This window comes from Octopus bimaculoides, chromosome 4 (assembly GCF_001194135.2).
Source record: "Octopus bimaculoides isolate UCB-OBI-ISO-001 chromosome 4, ASM119413v2, whole genome shotgun sequence".
NCBI classification, from domain to species: domain Eukaryota; kingdom Metazoa; phylum Mollusca; class Cephalopoda; order Octopoda; family Octopodidae; genus Octopus; species Octopus bimaculoides.
In genome coordinates, this window is record NC_068984.1 from 104,297,281 (window position 1) to 104,312,133 (window position 14,853).

General features: G+C 36.8%; 1 long non-coding RNA gene across 1 annotated transcript; it reads right to left on the reverse strand.

Moving 5' to 3' along the window:
* Nucleotides 1–15: 15 nt before the first annotated feature.
* Nucleotides 16–14,829, reverse strand: LOC128247618 (uncharacterized). Its single transcript, XR_008263986.1, has 3 exons — nt 13,717–14,829; nt 11,529–11,706; nt 16–8,417 (listed from the first exon to the last, which is right to left on the reverse strand). It is a non-coding gene; the product is annotated as an uncharacterized LOC128247618 (long non-coding RNA).
* Between the last annotated feature and the right edge of the window lie 24 nt (nt 14,830–14,853).

Sequence of the window (14,853 nt, forward strand, 5' to 3'; positions counted from 1 at the left end):
AATTATAATGAATTGCTTAATATAAAGAAAAGTATGTTTTTTCAAGCAAATACAGTTAGAAAAAATATTTACCATTTCAAGTCATCACTAAAAACAAAGCTCATCAATTTTTGAATGAAATAATAATTTTATTCTTTTATTCTAAGTTGTGAATTTTGCCTGCGAAATAAAGCAAATAATCACCAAATGCATTGTTAAAAATCTCCAACTCGATAGCAAATACCTCCAAATTGATTAGAAATGCATAAATTTAATAATAACAATGTTATTGAGATTCCGGTTCAAATGACATGAGTGTTTTTGTTTCACTTTTGACACGTAATACTTAAATAGTGGAGGAGATATGATGTTGCTGTGGGCTGGAAGTATGCAAGAAGTTTGAATTTTTTTTTTACTAAAACACAACCAGGACCCTAAGTAAGGCATGCATAAAATTTGAATGAAATTGGTCGTGTAGTTCTGGAGTTTTAGGGATTCACACAGACACAGACATACATTCTCAATTTTATATATATATATAGATAATCTTCAAAAACGTTTTGTGATAGGGAAATATTACCTTACTTGGAAACAGGTGAGAGTTGCTGACAGGAAGGACATCTGGCTGTAGAAAATCAAACTTTGGATGACCCATGCAAATATGGAAAAAAGGACATTAAAAACAATGAAAGATATACATACATATATTTCCACAATAATATATACGTATATATAATATGCACACATATATATACATAGGATACACATATATAAAAAGTTCCAGCCTGAGGGTTGCAATGAAAAAATTGACCCTGGTACTTAGCCCTTCAGCAAAAGAAACTGATAGAATAAATTTTGTGGACATAAACAAACCAGCACCAGTTGTCAAGTGGTGGAGAGGACAAATGCAAACACAGATATACATACACATATATAGCATGGAAAGCGGACATTAAAGGATGATGATGATTATATACACACATACATACATATATACACACACACACAATGGGCTTCTACACAGTTTCTCTGTTCAACAAATTCACTCACATGGTATTGGTTGGTCCTGGGCTTTAGTAGAAGACACTTCCGCAAGTGGGTTTGAACCTGAAACCCTGTAGTTGTTAAGTGAGCTTCTTAAGCATACATCATGCCTATGCCTCTGTGTGTGTGTGTGTGTGTGTGTGTGTGTGTGTGTGTATATATACACAGACATGACAGAAGTTAATAGGCACCCCATAAAACATTATTTTATGTCTATCCTAACTTGTAAAGGTTTATATTTTTTATTAATCGACATTTTTATGTTTTAAGTTCTCTATGTGACTGTTTAATCATGCCATGTACAAAAGAAGCCTGGGAACTGTCTGAATTTCAAAGAAGCCATATTGTGGGTCATTCTGAAGGTGGACATAGCATAAAATCACAGAAAACTTTTGGATCCCACTTTCTGCAGTTAACAGAGTGATTGTGCAATTCACCAGAGAGTGGAAGGAGGCCAGATCAACCAGGGCCCTCTGACAGGACCCTTCTCTTTGTTAAGAGAAGTGTGGAGGATAATCCTCATTGCAAGACTTCTGAGAGAGCAGAACAAGTTGATGTCAGTCCCAGAACAGCTGTCAGGTATCTCCACAAACTTGGTTACTATAGTAGAGCAGCAAGAAGGAAGCCACTTCTTTGACCAGCCAACATCAAGCAGAGAAAAGATGGGGCCAGTGAGATGGTGGAGAGGCCACTAGCATTTTGGGACACTGTCATATTCTCTGATGAGTCCAGATTTGCTGTATTTCCTGACAGTGGTCATGTGTGGATCTGGAGAGCAATTTGGAGTAATGGTTGATCAGAGCTGGTGGAGTGTGAGGGAAACATAAATAAATAGGAGCACTCCATCGGTTATGACGACGAGGGTCTCAGCTGATACTACCAATGGAACAGCTTGCTCATGAAATTAATGTGTAAGTGGGTGAGCACTCTACAGACACATGCACCCTTAACATAGTTCTCAGGGAGATTCAGTGTGACAAGGCTGGCCCTTTGAAATACTGGTACTAATTTTTGCCAGCCGAGTGAGCTGGAGCAACGTGAAATAAAGTATCTTGCTCAAGGACACACCACGTTGCCAGGAATTGAACTCACAACCTTTCGATAATAAGCTGAATGCCTTAACCACTAAGCTACACACCTTCATGAGGGAAACATACAATATATACCCATATATAAAACTGCACAGATCACTATGTAGTCATCTATGTATTACCTTTATAAAGATATACCAATACAAGTGCACATGCAAACGTGCAGTGGTGATGGGCAGAAGGAAGGGAAATTGATTGAAAAGCATGCCTCTTCAAAAATATATTTTAAAAAATCATGGGCTACATGATAACTGACAGAAATTAAAGCTATTTATCATTACTATGACTGTTACTACTAATAATATAGATAGGGCATGGGAATTTTTAACTGTCTGATAGTTAAAACAAATTTCCATGCTCCACCTCCTTGCATTCAGCTGCTTATCCATGAAGACTTTGTGGGACTGAAAGAAATGTCAATTCATGAAGTAGCAAATCCATGTTCCACTGACATGTACAAAGAACAATGGCCACCAGTCAAGTGCTTGCAAAAAGCATTTTTTCCAAATGCTGAAGGCAGTCTGCAACTGACCTGTTCACTCTTAGAGCAGCAACAATCAATGTTGGTGAAACAAAAGGTAAATCTGGTAAGATTATTGAAATGCTAGAGCAGAGGCATGTAGATGTGTGATGTACAAAGGATATAATGGAGGGGAGCCTCAGCTAGACTGTTCATAGCAAGGAACAGATGCAAATTCTTCTGGGTGTAGGTATACTTTTAGCAGGGAAATGGGTTGATAAAGTGATCAAAGTAGTCAGTGTGTGTGATAAGCTTGTTAAGCTAATACTATCTGCACATGCCCCATATGTTGAGCTGGTAGATGAACAGAAAGCCTATGACTTCCTTTTACAGATTACCTTGATGCAAGACAATGACTTTATTATTGTGGTTGGTGACTTCAGTGGACATGTTAGCCAACACGCCAATGAATTTCATGGTGTGCATGGAGGATACAGCTTTGTAGTTAGAAATGAATAGGGAACCAGGCTGTTCAAGTTCAGTAATGCAAATGATTTACTGATCTGCAACTTCAGGGGACTGGCCAGCCAGCCACTTAATTTCCTATCACCAGAAATAGAGAGAGGCAGATACTTGTAAATATGAAGTCATCTGGTGAAAAATGCACAACTCAAAATGTTAGTGATTTTAGGTTTAGGGTGAGGACTCAGATAGGCAAGCCAATTTAGAAAAGGGGGAAATGGAAGCTTAAGGATTCCTTGAACAATCAAAGATTTAGAGATGTTCTAATTGGAGCATTTGATGAAAAAGAGGAGGAAGCACAGACATAAAACAGTGAGGACAACTGGAAGTTCTAAAAAGACAATCTATTATGAGTGACATGGTGGAACAGTGAGGTAGACAGAGCAATAAAAGAGAAGAGACAGGTTTGAAAAGAGTGGAAATATGGAGGTAGCTTGAAGGGAAGCTAGGTGACTGGTTTATTTAGCAAGGGCACAAGCAGAAAGTAAGAGATTTGTCAATATCTTATGTGAGATAGTCCAAATTGCAAGATAGTATATAATAGAGAATTAAGATATAGTGGAAGAGAAGTGTGTATGGATGGATAAAGACATGCTTACATTTAGTGATTCTGAAAAGAGAGAGGCATCAAAGTGTTACTGTGAAAGGCTATTAAATGTGGAAAGTCCATGGGAGAAAGAGTCTTCCAAATGTTGATCCAGCACAGGGACCAGCAGCATGATAGATACAGCAATTAAGGATATAAAGACAGAGAAAGCCCCTGGTTCACCAGGAATTACCACAGAAAATATCTAGCAAAGTAGGTTACAGTCTAGTCACTTGTATGTTATACTCAATGATTGGTTTAACAGCATTATAGTCAGCTGTTACAAAGCTAAAAGTAACTTCAAACATATTAAACTACTGGATCAGGTCATGAAAGTAATGGAGAGAGTTATAGCCCAGTTAATTAGGAATAGAATTAGACTAGATGAGATGCAGTTTGGTTTTGTGTCAAGGAAAAGCACTACAGACGCATTTTCTTAGTAAGACAACAGGAAAAGCATTTAGCTAAGATTAAACCATTGTACTCGGCATTTGTTGACTTGGAGAAAGCCTTTGACAGAATCCCTTATTCTATGATCTGGTGGTCTCTGAGGATGTTAGGAGTAGACATTGTGAAAGTCATACAAGTCATGAGTTTAGTGATGAATTCAGAATCCAAGTAAGAGTTCACCAGGGATTGGTTCTCAACCTATGTCTTATTCATCATTGTCCTCCAGCTCATAACAGAAGAGTTTAAGACTGGTTGCCCCTAGGAACTACTAGATGCTGACAACCTCATTCTCATAGTGGAATCTATAATAGAATTAGAAAAGAAATTCCAAGTGGGGAAGCAAAACCTAGAATCAAAGTTCTAGTAAGTAGGAAAACAGACAGGACTCTCCCCACTTCAGGTAAATGACCCTGCTTGATATGTAGCAAAGATGTAAGTGGAAATTCATAAGGTATACCAAGTGCAATGCAAACTATGGACACACAAGCAGGCTAATGGAGAAGATAGTCTTTGTATGTGGAAAGTGCACAGGAACAATGAATATCAAAGAGATGAAGGAAGTAGATTTTCTTGAATGCATAGGAGGCTCCCTGGAGGTAGTAGACAGATTGTTATCTAGGTGACCTAATTAGCAGTGGAGGAGGATGCTCTGAAAGTATTGTTTATAGAATAAGATGGAGGAAACTCAGAGAGCTATAACCTCTGTTGGCAACAAAAAGTTTCCAAATGAAAGGTAGATTGTATAATGCCAGTGTATGAGCAGCAATACCGCATGGCAGTAAAAATATGGGCACTGAATACAGAGGCAACGCAAAGACTAGAGAGGAATGAATCTAGTAATGTGCAAGAGTGAGGAACATGCTGGCTGCTCAAAATGAAGAGAATTTCTGAAAGAGGGCCAAGGAAGACATGAGATGAAATAGTGAAAGCTGATCTGAAGATGTTGGGCCTTGTGGAGATGACAAATGATTGAGATGATTAATGATTGGCTGTGCTCGAGAAGGCTCACCCACCACTACAGAAATGATTTTCTCAAAGCATTCTGTTTATGTTTGTAACCCCTTCTGCCCTGGCAAGAATTCCCTACATCTCATTTCCATAACACTCCCAGTAACCTTTTATAAATTCCCTTTGTTCAAAGATTAGTCTAGCTCCTTCCACTAATGAGACACTGTGAGTGAGTGAGTGAGTGAGCGAGTGAGCAAGTGTGTGTGTGTGTGTGTGATCCAAATAGTAAAACAATGAAATACTTTAACACATCTTTAATGATTAGTTACAACTGTTTCTGTACCAACCCTGCTTGTAACATCAGTTTACACAATATTTGAAGTGAAAATTTACATAATATTTGTGGCTTTAGACATTAGAGTAGCACTTCCTCAGACTTGCATAAAAGATGTGCTCATCCATCATGCATCTTCCAGACATTCTGTTTTTGTTTATACTAGGAGGAAACAAAAAGTAAATAAAAGTATGGTTAGTGGGTGAATAATTAGTAGAGATCATGCAAGAAGGATGAAGGGGAAGAATATGAAGAAGAATGAAGAGTGGGAGGAGGCTAAGGCTATGAAGAAATGAGGAAAAGACAATATATAGTTAATCAGTGTATTTGGACGAAAGATTCTCAGAATGGTTGGTCAGAACTACATTGTCACTGGTGTCAAATTTCATTTGATGGGTGAAAAATTATTTCAGTTTACCACTAGTGGCATTAAACAGACAAAAGACAGATGAAATTGATAACAATAACAACAACGATTGCCAGAGTACTTATAGTGAGAAGATGGTGATGAAATGAAAAAAAAATAAGAATAATAATACTAGTTAAAAGGGTGGTATGAGAATGCCACAAACCACATGCTAGCCAGCAAAAGTGTTCCAGTGACCTTAGAATGTGATATGTGGTGACAGAAAAAGAAATGAAAAAAAGGGGGAAGCTAATGGGGATGGGCGTGTTCTAAAGAGTTAAAGCAGAAACCTAGAATTTAGAATTTAACTGAAAAGTAGTCAAGAAATTCATAAAATATGTTAGTTTTGAGCTAATATAGCTTAAGTGAATTGAAGACAAATAAAATAGAGAAACTATAGAAAAAATAAATTTGAAATTTAAAATTTCAGAATGTTTAAAAGCACTGGTATAGTTACAAGAAAATTAATACTTAGCTAGTAATATAGATATATCAACCCTATAAAGGGGACTACAGAAAAACAGGGACACTGTTGATAGCCGAGAACTTGGGTTGAATGCTTCTCTGGAAATACTCTACTAGAAATATATATATATAAGCCAATGAAAAGAAGGAGACAAAGAAAATTCTTTAACACATCTTTAATTATTAGTTACAGGAGGCGCAATGGCCCAGTGGTTAGGGCAGCAGACTCGAGGTTTCGATTCCCAGACCGAGCGTTGTGAGTGTTTCTTGAGCGAAAACACCTAAAGCTCCATGAGGCTCCGGCAGGGGATGGTGGCGAACCCTGCTGTACTCTTTCACCACAACCTTCTCTCACTCTTACTTCCTGTTTCTGTTGCGCCTGTAATTCAAAGGGTCAGCCTTGTCACAGATCAACTGGAATACTCGACGTCGTAAGCGACGGAGTGCCAACAACAAATTATTAGTTACAAATGTATATATACTCCAATATCTAAAACTGAAAATATTACATGATTTTTCATTTAGAATTTTCATGTAAACTGGCATTGCAAATGGAGATGGTACGGGAACATCATCATCATTGTTTAACGTCCGCTTTCCATGCTAGCATGGGTAATATCGAGGTCTCTTTCTTTCTTTTGTTGTCTTACCTTTTCTATCAATATATATACAAACACACAGTAATCCCTCGACTATCGCAGGTGTTACATTCCAAACTACCCTGCGATAGGTGAAAATCCACGAAGTAGAAACAATACTGGATATTTTTTTATTTTTATAATTCGTATATATTTATTTTATTATAAATGCAAAACACTACCACAGATGGTGATGAAATGAAAATAGAAATAAGAATAATAATACTAGTGATATGGGTGGTACGAGAATGCCACAAACCATATGCTAGCCAGCAAAAGTGTTCCAGTGACCTTAGAATGTGATATGTGGTGACATAAGACAGAAAAAGAAATGAAAATAGAGGGGGAAGCTAATGGGGATGGGCTTAATCAACATAAGCTTAAATAAACTGCAATATGGCGAGGGATTACTGTATGTATATGTATATATATATATTCAGTTTAATGAAATACTTGAATTGAAATATAAATACAAATATGTATAAGGGACATGGCAAAAGTAGTTTATCTTTTCTCAATAGAGAAAAAGATTTAACTACACAAATGCTAAAACACTATTCACAACATCAACTTTATTTCCCATGAATCAAATGTCTTTATCATAACAGCCATAAAACTGCAATAAATATAAACAAGCAGTGTGCTGATTTGTAATATCCTTTCTTTGGTTGGTAGTGGCTCTACTGAATATTATCTTGCTTTTGAAGTTCATTTCACAGAAGCCATTGTTCTAGGAGCCGCACTATCAAGTGAAATCAAACTTAGCACAGAAGCTCACAAAACACTCATTAATTTTACAGTTCTACTACTGCTTACACCATTCTTAATCTTCAGTAAGTGATGTAATTTATTTGAAAGAACCAATGCATCACCTCTTGTTACAGGGTTGCACCATATTGATTTGGTCATCTATGCTATTAAACAAATCCTAAACGGTCTAAGACCTGTTAACATCCATAATCTGAGAGGACACTAATGAGGCCCTTCACTGCATCTTCTCTCATTGTTCATTGCCTAGAGCCAGGTTAACAACACCTCTATCCTTATTTTATGCTGAAGGGCAAGAGCCGCCAGAAATGTTAGATTTTACATTCTTCACAACAACTGAACTATCTTGGCATTCTATGACCTCTCCTTGCTAAAATCTGATTTGATTGTTTTGATGAAGTATTGACCTTAATACAGACACTGTATTAAAGTCGATAGAGTTCATCATCGTTTTAATGTTTTGCATGTTTGCATGAGTTGAACGTTTATTGAGGTAGATTTTCTACGGCTGCATGCCCTTCTTGTTCCCAACCCTCACTTGTCTTCAAACAATGTAATATTTCTCCATGTTTTCTGCAGAATATTGGAAATGAATGACACTGTTTGATTGACAGTGACACACATACATGCATATACATGATGGGCTTCTTTCAGTTTCCATATACCAAATCCACTCAAAGCTTTGGTTGGACCATGGCTACAGCAAAGGATACTTGCTCAAGGTGCCTGAAAGCAAAAATTGGTAAAATAGAGGAAAACTAGACTATTACCACATTTTACTTTCTATTTGAAAAATATACAATAAGGATAAACATATCCAATATGTGTGGACGACTATTGAAGAGGTTGCAAGAAGTAGCGAAATTTTAGAAAAAATAAATATGTAAATGAGTGGAAATTGAACTGGTGAGTGTGTTAATTAATAAGGGATGATAACAGAATCAGTCTCCATAACACAATAAAATATGCTTCAACACATGAATTCACATAAAGAATCTTGCAAACCAAATACAAATATATATATATATATTTATATATACACACACACACATACATATCCATATATAGGGAGAATTCACAAAAAAAAACAAAAGACGAAGACAAGTGGTGTAGAAAACAAACAGATGTATTAGTATAACGCTCGGGAAGTGAAAAAGTCTTTAATGTTTCAAGCCTACGCTCTTCCACAAAAAGGAACACAGAAAGAAACAAGGAGAGAAAAAAAGTCCCTTTGTCACCAGTAGGGGTAGAAGCTTTCTAAACTTTGCCCAGGTTATTCTTATTCTAGTGGTAACACTCTCTGAGCATCCACCCCCACTGCTAACTTGGTCACCTAATAAGTGGAAGCTATCAACTACTTCCAGTTTCTCTCCCTGGAGTGTGATGAAATCTGTTTTCTAAGCATCTGTGTTATTGCCCCTGTGCATCTACCGCACACGAAAGCTATCTTCTTGGTTAATCTTCCTTTGATGTTGCTGCACTTCTTATGTGTCCATAGCTTACACTGGGTACATCTTATGGAGTTTCTACCTACACCTTTTCTACAGATAAAGCAGGCCACCTACCTGAGGGTGTGTGTGATGAGTTCGCCTTCCTACTTACTAGAACTTTGGTCTTTGCTACATTGACTCTAAGGCCTTTTGATTCTAAACCTTGCTTCCACACCCAGAATTTCTTTTCTAGTTCTGGTAGTGATTCTGCTATGAGGGCTAGATCATAAGCATAGAGGAGCTCCCTGGGGCAACCTGTCTTGAATTCCTCTGCTATTGCCTGGAGGACTATGATGAATAAAAGGGAACTGAGGGCTGAACCTTGGTGGACCCCCTACTTCTACTCGGAATTCTTCACTATACTCATTGCCAATCCTAACCTTACTAACGGCCTCTCTGCAGCCCTTATTAACCATTCATCAATCTCCAGTTTCCGCATCACCCACCAGATAAGGGATCGGGTGACTCTGTCAAAGGCATTCTCCAAGTCCAAAAGCTAAGTATAGGGGTTTATCTTTAGCTAGGTATTTCTCCTGTAGTTGTCGAACCAGGAATATGGCATCAGTAGTGCTTCTACTTGGCACAAAACCAAACTGCATCTCATCTAAGCAGACTCCCTCTCTAATGAGATGGGCTATGACCCTCTGTGACCTTCATCACCTGATCCAGCAGTTTGATACCCCTGTAGTTATTTCTATCTAGAGCATCACCTTTACCCTTGTAGTAGTTGACTATGGTGCTGCTATGCCATCATGAACAACCTGGTTTACAATGTGGGTGACTAGGCCATAGCCCACATCACCAGATGTTTTAAGTATCTCAGCAGTGATTCCTGATGGGCAGGGTCCTTTCCTGACTTCATACCCTTAATTGCTTTATCTACCAGGGAGCTCTCTATTCGGATAGCTGGTCCCTCTACTGGGTCAACATTTGGCAGGCTCTCCTCCTCATATTCATTCTCCACATTCAGCGGTCTTTCATTGTGGCTTCTCCAAGCCTCTTTCTTTTCAGAATCAATAAAAGCAAGTGCACCATCATCCATGCCGACAATTTTCTATCACACACTCTTTTGCAATCCGAAATACCTCAGTTCTTTGGTCCTCATGTCGCTGGACATTGGCAAACTTCTTTTCCACTTTGCCCTTGGCTATGTATAACTGCTGCCTGGCCTCCGTTTTGGCTACCTGGTACAGTTCCCTGCTACCCCCCACCCTTCAGTTGTTGAAAATCTGCCTCAACAAATTTATCTGACCCATGCAAGCATAAAAAAATGTACGTTAAAATGATTATATATATATATACACATACATATAACCGTACATGTATATATAGTTTATTTAGGCTAAAATAGTGGCTTCTTACTCTGCGTTTTTTTCCATGTATGCTTTGATTCTTAGACAGGAGAAGAACCAAAATATATGTTGGGTGTGTCGTTAGTTTGACTACAATATGGAGAGAGAAAAGTAAAAATATGGGTTGCAGAAAAAGTGCTGTAAAATAGCTTCAAGTAAATGTCAAGTAGGAACTCAGCATTTACACAGTTATCTCCCTTGACATGAAGTTACCTTCACTTATGACAAGACTGGAACAAAGTTGTATAATTCAACACTTGGCGTTTCTTTGTTATTCCTTCAGCGTTACATGTTATTGTTTTCATTAGCCCTTTCGAAGAGACAAAATATAATAATTCTATCTAATATAGAAATAAGGCTGGAAATTTGGGGTAGGGGTTAGTTGATTACAACAACACCAGTACTTGAGTGGTACTTTATTCTATCAACCTTGAGAAGATGAAAGACAAAGTTAACCTCAGTGGTATTTGAACTCTGAATGTAAAGAGCCATATATGCACTAACGATTCTGCCAGTCCATCACCTTAATAGTAATAATCCTTTCTACTATAGGCACAATGCCAGAAATTTGGTAATGACTAGAGCTAGTGATTACATTGGCATCTGTGCTCAACTGGTGCTTATTTTATTAACCCTGAACCCAGAACATAAAGCTGGAAGAAATGCCACTATCAATTTGTCAGCTTAAGAAAAAAATAATAATAATAATTCTTTCTCATATAGACAAAAGGCTTGAAATTTGGGGGGATGGGGAGAGTCAATTACATCGACTCCAATGCTCAACTGGTACTTATTTTATCAACGATGAAAGGTAAAGCTGACCGTTGCAGAATATGAACTCAGAACGTAAAGCTAGAAGAAATACTACTAAGCATTTTGCCCAGCATGCTAACAACACTCAGCTCACTACTTTCATAATAATAATAATTGTTTCAAATTTTGGCATAGGGCCAGCAAGTTTTATACATTGCCCCCCATACAAAACTGGTACTTACTTTATCGACCCCAAAAGGATGAAAGGCAAAGTCGACTCCAGCAGAATTTGAACTCAGAACGTAAAGACAGATGAAATGTCTGGCATGCTAACAATTCTACTAGCTCACTGCTTTTTTGATAATAATAATGAGCTTGTTGTATGCAGTATTCAGGTCCACTATAACGCCTTAGAAAAAGCTAAAAGAGGAGATAGAAAGTATCCATGTAAGTCAAGCAGAGAAAGACAGCAATGAAAGCTAAAAGTACATGCAAAGTAGATTGTCATTTTAAATTATAACTGACTGAGAATTAATTAAGAATTTTATTAATTACTAGTGCATTAGCAGGCAGTGTTTTGTTTGGGTGCTATAATGAATTATAGAATAGAATAAGATTAATATAGACTTAACTGTCAAGAAATAAGACTGCTGTATTCCCAGAGAATATGTGATAGATGTGGTCATGAAATGAGTGAATCAATGTAAAATTGTAGAGAATGGTAAGGTTGGTGATGCCATTGCAAAGAATTATCTAACAGAAAGAATACATTCTTTGAGAAAGAGCAAATTGAAATCTGAAGAATAGTAGAGATATTGTATATATATTTATACAAAGTCATAAGTTTTCATATTGTTTCATAGGAAATTCTGGATAATAACAAGCAAGTGCCAAGCACTTTTAAATGGGTTTTCCTTTTCAGTAAATTACTGTATTACTATTATCATCATCATTTAATGTCCATTTTCCATGCTGGCATGGGTTGGATGGTTTGACCGGATCTGGTAAGGCAAGGGGCTGCACTGAGCTCCATTGTCTGTTCTTGCATGGTTTCTACAGCTGGATGCTGTTCCTAACATCAACCACTCCAGAGTTTTACTAGGTGCTTTTTATGTGGCACCAGCACAAGTACTTTTTATATGGCACTGGCTGTGACAGATGGGTCTTTCTGAGTACAGCAGTACTATCATTAGAAAGAGAAAAAAAAATTCTAAACAGCTTGGTTTACACAATGATAGCTCAGTATGTGATGAAGTCTTTGTCTTTCCCAAAAAGATGTGGTGCTGATATGTGATGAATTGATTGCATGTAAAGACATCATCAAAGAAGTGTGCAGCAATTCATTAAAGCTTGCACAAATCAACAAGGCATCAAAGTTAATTGTATTAATTCTAAAATATAAAGGAAGGTGGACGGCTATCAAATGATGTTGGTCAACTAATCAGAGGGCAGAAATAATTATAAAAGTGTTGATAGTATTTAAGTATATTGATGATCAATTGAAAATTAATTTTCAATTAAATATGTTGCTGCATAAAAACTAGCTCAATTATAACATTGCTGTGCAATTTAAACCTTGTGCCATTATGAAGGTTTTTTTTTTTTAATGGCAAGATATCAACACAGATATGAGCATGATCTCCTTTTTGAAAGAATATTAACTGGCAATCATCACAAAGGAGGTTTGGTTTCCATACCAAAAACAAATCTGGTTGCCAGTCAAAACTATCATTCAAATAATCATCAATTCCCAATTTTAGCTACCAATGTAATAACAATAAATGAATAACAAGGGCAGATATTCAATAAGTGGGAATATATATACTGGAGCCTGTTTACAGTCATTATTCAACTGTACATTGTCCTAAACTGAAAGGTAGAGGAAAAGTTCAAAGTTTTTATTGAATTTCAAAGAAATTTATTTAATACACAGAGCAGCTGTAAGCTAAAAGTAGTATACATAATGAAATTCTTCAATAAATATTTGAATGTATAAACTGTTATACTAAACAAGTTTCACAATCAGGGAGTTATTGGGGATTCAAGTAGTTCTGTATTGCTGCTACAAACGGATTTAAGAATTCTGTGTTGTGGCTACAAACAAATTTAAGAAGTGTTACAGCTACAAACAGATTTAAGGAGCCCTGTATTGTGGCTACAGATTTAAGAAGTTCTGTGTTTGCAACAACAGATTTAAAAACTTCTCTGTTATAAATAGGTTTCGTCAACTATCACACTATGAAAGTCATGTCTGATGAGAACATTTTTTTTAGCTCCACAATCCTTTTTTTTTTATGTTGGTTTTATATTACCAAATATTTAAATTAAATTGTTTCCTTTACATTAAGAAATGCTGGATTATTAAAATACTGATTATTATATTCTGTATAGAGATGTGACTTTCAGATGGAAGATAATAGCAATACTTACACTTTTTATTGTTTTTATTATGATTTATGATATCTTCATTCAGTGAACCACTGGTTACAAATTCCAAAGACCTAATCACTGGTTCACTGCCTTTTTTCATGATGAGATACAAGAAAGTAGCTGTAAGTAGGTTCAGAACAACATCACAAAGGATTTTATTGAAAAAGTACTACATCAGTGCAAGACATGAAATGGATCGATTTCCTGGGTTCTAAGCCAAGAATTAAAACCTTAGTCTAGATTTTTTTTGCAATCTCCTCTCCATTGTTCTCAGCGTTAGCACTTGGAATTTTATGAGAGCCAACTGTCATACTACATTCAACTTAGATAAGTCTTATTGTTTTCCTGAACATCTTAGGTTACATTCACTTCAACATACATAAACACCTTTTGTTATCCTGACCAACATCCAGCTTTCAAACACGTATAAATTCAAACCCTCTTCAAATATTTTCAGACAGTTCATTTTAACTCTTAGATGCTGCATGTCTTTTTCTTTCTAGCACACTTATCCCTTCCTGACACCTACAACTGACATAAATATTACCAAAAGTGAGTGAGCCTTGTTACTCACATCCTCTTACCACTGTAAAACAGCAGAGTGCTACAATCTTTGTATACTATTCCTAACGACAAATTATGACAGGTAAATAAAATCAGTAAGAAATGATGTTTTTTACTTGTTGATTTATTTGGTGCATAACACACTGTCCCACAAAATTTTCTCCTATCAAAACTAATTACTGCATTCATTACATCTATCAGTTATGTGTGTGTATATATGAAAGAAGGTGCATGGCTCAGTGGCTAGAGTATTGGGCTTACAATTGTGAGATTGTTAGTTTGATTCCTGGATCAGGCTGTGTGTTGTGTTCTAGAGCAAGACACTTTATTTCACATTGCTCCAGTTCACTCAGCTGTAGAAATGAGTTGTGATGTCACTGGCGCCAAGCTGTATCAGCCTTTGCCTTTTTCTTGGACAACATCAATGGTGTGGAGAGGGTATGCATGGGCGACTGCTGGTCTTCCACAAACAGTCTTGCTTGAACTTGTGCCTTGGAGGGGAACTTTCTAGGTGCAATCCCAAGATGATTTGTGACTGAAGGGGGTCTTTACCTTTATGCTTACCTATATATA